The sequence below is a fragment of the Zea mays genome, unplaced genomic scaffold (assembly GCF_902167145.1).
Source record: "Zea mays cultivar B73 unplaced genomic scaffold, Zm-B73-REFERENCE-NAM-5.0 scaffold_594, whole genome shotgun sequence".
Taxonomy (NCBI): Eukaryota; Viridiplantae; Streptophyta; class Magnoliopsida; order Poales; family Poaceae; genus Zea; species Zea mays.
In genome coordinates this window covers 36,719-41,863 of record NW_023367250.1, presented here as the reverse complement: position 1 = coordinate 41,863, position 5,145 = coordinate 36,719, and the positions used below count along the sequence as shown (strand labels likewise).

Below are 5,145 nucleotides of genomic sequence, written 5' to 3'. Positions count from 1 at the left end.
ATTCTGCACAGACGTTGGTTTGGCCAATAAATACATATTCCCTACGGGCAGGATATCAATCTAGATTGGAAACCTATTCGTAAACCGTTCGAGCCAGGGATTGGCCCCATCTCTCACTGATCTGGATGAACAGTAGCTTTTGACCTTCAATCAATAGTTCGATTTATTATTAAACTATCAGTTGCTATATTGCTTTCCGGTAATGTACATCCGGAGATAAGGGTTTTTTTGGATAAGCTCGAGGGACAATGTGTGTCGAGGATGAGTGATAACTTGAGCCATGGAGCAGTTCCCTGCGCTGCTCGAAGCTTAGGGGTTGCGCGTAGGCTTCCCCCACAGTATATAGATCGGTTCTTCAGTGTGGTCACAACCTAGTTGTAGTCGTCGTCGAGGCCTGCCAGGATGTAGGAGACAAGGTCTTCATCGTCGATCGGCTTGCCAGCGTTGGACATCTCCACTCCAAGCGCCCGCATCTTCCCGACATATTCGGTGATAGATAGGTCGCCTTTCTTCAAGCTGGAGAGCGCGATTCTTGTATTGACTATTGACGACGCGCGCCTTCGTCACAGATGAGAAGGTTGTCTCAAGGACACTCCAGACTTCGGCAGCTGTGCGGCAGGCGGAGACTTGCACAAGAATTTCTTTAGTCATTGCAAGCAACAAGTATCCGAGTACCTGTTGATCAGTTGCCATCCATGATTCATACAATGGATTGACGACTTCGGCGTCTTTCCCCTTGATCTTCTCCTCGGGGGCTTTAGTTGCGCCAGTCAGGCCCCCCACCGCAGCTTACCTACTTGCTGACCTGGAAATGCATATTACCTGACAAGCTAGTCGCTCGGCTGGCACGCTATCAAAGCACGACGGATTGGCTGGTCCTATTCCCATCCCAGCAGTTCCTACTTTGGTTTGGAACATTTCAGATAATATAGAGAGGAGGGAGACTAGTCTAAATCGATTTTTCTATCGTTTCTTCGAAACCTCGCTTACGTTTCACTTCCCTTCACCAACCTCAGAGTACGGGCTTAGACTCTCTAAGATATCCAACTCAAGTGCCGTAGCGAAAATCATAAGTAGTGTTCAGAAGATTGGGAAGGAGTAGGCCCGGTTTGTCTTGTTCATCCATGATTCCCCTTGTGGAGTGAAGTGGAATGCTAAAGATAGAAAAGTGAACCGTAGGATCTCGTCTTAGCCCATTGACAAAACTAGTCCAAGAAACCCAGATTGCTAAGTCTCGAGTATGTCAATCAAGCCCTAATGTTTCCATTCCGCCGGACCAACTAGCCTAACCTTTCACAGAATTGATCATTTATGCCCAAGGGACAAGAGGTTTTGAACTCTCTAGTAGTTCCAAGAAGTATGCTCATTTCCTTGGATGTGTATTCTGGATTTGGATTCACTAATGTGGAGGGCTATTTATTCAAAGATGATTAGGGTGCGCTCAGCATGTCCCACCATCAGAGCTAACCTAACCTGTCCTTATCCTTAGCACGGACAGCACTCAATATCTCGCTGCGGAATATGTCTACCGGAGTAGGCTCCGCAAAGCTCCTCACTCGGCACTAGATCCAAGTCCCCCATCGCACTCCACAAGTTTGGGACGACCCCTTTCTTTCTTATATTATATGATCTTTTCCACTGCAGCCAGCACACCTATTTCCCTTTAGCTGGTAAAGGCAAGGCTTCCCTACTAAACCAGTACACACTAAGTACGGGATCATTAGTCATGACTCCTTGGTCTTCATAGTCCTCGAGAGATCCACAATGTCTCCCATCCCAGGAATAATCGAATACCTTCGTTCTGAAGCAAATCAACGGGCTTGGCCGGGCAACTCACTCTTGCTTTCTCTGGGCCGCCTTAGATTCTATAGTTCTCGTCTCCCCAGTCTAGTGAAACAGAGGGATCCCAGTCAACCCATGCTGACCTTCCCTATCTGTCTGAAACCCAATATGTGCCTAAACTAAACGCTTAGCTGTGCCCAGAATGTGGAAACTCGAAAGAGGTAAACAATTCTTTTTTGTCATTTTGTTCACTGGTCTTCACTTCAAGCAATTCCATTAGTCCAAGTCTGCTGCAATTGGTAATTGGAGATAAGCAATTGGTGGTCGTAGGCTCACCCTCCTCTAAATAGATAGAATGGATCGACCCTTTATGGCACTTTGACTTCTCCACAAGGAGAATGCAACTACAATTCTCACGGAAATGAGACGCCCCAATTTCATGTGGTCAAGTTGCATGATGACCGACGCAGAACTAGCCCGGTTTTTACCGTCTTGCACTTGCAATTTCCATTCTTTCCACGCTGCGCGCCTCTATTCCATAGGCCTCTTTAGTCAGGGAAAACCTTCTACTGAGTTCAATCGGTGATTCTCAATCTTTTTTTGTGCAATTCTACGATCGAACAATTGGAAGGAGGAGCGTAGAGGGCGCTAAGGTGTTCGCATTCTCGAATAAAGCGACAGGAGAGAGTGAAATGCTCGACTGAAAGGAGAGGGTGGCATGTCGACGAGATTAGACCCGTCCATAAATATCCACGCTCTATTCAGGTACCGGGGGCCCCTGCACAAACATAGGACGAAAGAAAGGAAATGAATCTGCCAAGTCGAGAAGTTTTTCTTTTATACCACTGGCACTTTTGCAAGAGCAGCTTATTATCCATGATCCAAAGTATTAAACAGTTCTTCTATCCTGCAAAATAGGGCAGTCAAAACCAGCCAATCGAACCCATGAAAGAAGCCCACTTACCCACTCTTCTTTCCCACCATCCGCAGTATACCAATCACTCACTAGATGGTGGCCTCGGAATCGGAAAGGAAATAAGCTCATACTACTGGAATGGAATGGAATATGAGACACTTTACTTCCTACAAAACTCAAGTGAGGGGAGGGATGGATGTCCCGCCACGAACGGAAACATCAAGCCTCCCCAATGGTTATGTTACGTATCCACTCATCCTACAAGGAACTATGTCCAACCTATTCTATTTATTCCGCTATTCTATTTATTCACGACGAATTTGTTTCCGGAAGTGGCATTGAGAAGTGTTGCTCCAGCCTTTCATACTTTACTCGAATATTTTAGAACACAAATAAGATCCCTCATAAGTGCAAACAATGCAATAGCTTCGGTTAAGGCAAAGCCCAAACAAATCAAAAGAAAAGAAAAATAATTGTCTCGCTAATGATGGATTTCTAGCAACTGGATTGGTTTCTAGTTTCTTTGATAGTTGGAAGTTCTCCAAAAGTATGAAAGGCTGGAGGGCTTTGTACCAACCATTCTAGTGTGGTTGGATTCTGCTCAACAGCCCAAGGACTTTCCGCACATCTTTTGTTCTTTCCACTGCTTGAAGTGATTGCGACAACTACGAAGAAACGACGAATCCCAACTACGGATATATAAGAACCGAAACTGCTCAGAGCATTCCATCCGGCGTAAGCATCTGGATAATCTGGAATGCGACGTGGCATACCCGAAAGCCCTAAGAAATGCATGGGAAAGAAGGTCAGATTAACCCCGAAAAAAGTGATCCAAAAATGGATTTGGCCTAAAGTTTCAGGATATGTCCGACCAAAGATTTTACCCACCCAATAGTAAAATCCAGCAAATAAAGCAAAAACGGCTCCCATAGAAAGTACATAATGGAAATGTGCAACCACATAATAAGTATCATGTAGAGCAATGTCTAGCCCAGAGTTTGCTAGAACTATTCCAGTGAGCCCTCCTATGGTGAACAAAAAGATGAACCCTACAGCAAATAACATGGGTGTTTTGTATTGTATCGAACCTCCCCACATGGTAGCGATCCAACTAAAGATTTTGATTCCAGTGGGCACAGCTATGATCATGGTAGCTGCGGTGAAGTAGGCACGCGTATCAACGTCTAAGCCCACAGTAAACATATGATGAGCCCAAACTAGAAATCCAAGAACACCTATACTTATCATGGCATAAACCATGCCTAGATACCCGAAGACCGGTTTTCTTGAAAAGGTCGATACGATATGACTAATAATACCGAATCCAGGCAGAATGAGAATATACACCTCTGGATGACCGAAGAACCAAAAGAGATGCTGGTATAATATTGGGTCTCCCCCTCCTGCTGGATCAAAAAAGGTTGTATTAAAGTTTCGATCGGTTAATAACATTGTAATTGCCCCTGCCAGTACCGGAAGTGATAATAAAAGTAGGAATGCTGTCACTAAAACGGACCACACAAAAAGTGGTAATCTATGCATAGTCATTCCAGGTCCACGCATGTTGAAGATAGTAGTTATAAAATTGATAGAACCTAAAATTGATGAAACACCTGATAGATGAAGACTAAAAATTGCTAAATCAACTGCTCCTCCAGAATGGCTGGTAATACCACTTAAGGGCGGATAGACCGTCCACCCAGTGCCGCTGCCCACTTCTACTAAGGCTGAGCTTAATAGGAGCAAGAGACTTGGTGGCAACAACCAGAATGATATATTATTTAATCGTGGAAATGCCATGTCAGGTGCACCTATCAGAATCGGAACAAACCAATTCCCAAATCCACCTATCATCGCCGGCATAACCATAAAAAAGATCATTAAAAAAGCGTGAGCCGTTATTAAAACATTATAAAGTTGATGATTCCCACCAAGAATTTGATCGCCGGGTCGGGCTAATTCCATACGAATCAGTACGGAGAAGCATGTGCCCATCACTCCTGCAATGGCACCGAAGATGAAATATAGAGTACCGATATCCTTGTGGTTAGTGGAGAAGAGCCATCGGACCAGATTTGTCATTTTTTTTTCGTTTTGAAAACCTTATCAGAGAGGGGCCACTAAGGCAGGCAGGCCAAAGAATGAAGGGCAGTGAAAATGGTTTCTTCTTCTGGCTAATTCCGATACGAATACCAAAAACAGCTTACTTCCGTTCGTGTCCTCGGAAATTGGATTACTTATGAGTTTCTTCGGTGCAAAAGTAGGCAAGTCCATTTTATCGTGTTTTTCGTCCTCAAGACCTGATTTTCCAAAGTGCATTTCATATAGCTGCAAAAGTTGCTCATCCGATTTTCCCTCGCTTTTATTCGTAACATGGCGTAGTTACTCATTGGGTCCGCTGAGAAGAAAACAATAGGTCGTCACTACCTATGCTTTCATCTAGAGGA

General features: G+C 44.5%; 1 non-coding gene across 1 annotated transcript; it reads right to left on the bottom strand.

The window, feature by feature from the left end:
- Positions 1-300: 300 nt before the first annotated feature.
- On the bottom strand, positions 301-434 carry LOC118475724 (small nucleolar RNA Z247). Its single transcript, XR_004855077.1, has one exon. It is a non-coding gene; the product is annotated as a small nucleolar RNA Z247 (small nucleolar RNA).
- Between the last annotated feature and the right edge of the window lie 4,711 nt (positions 435-5,145).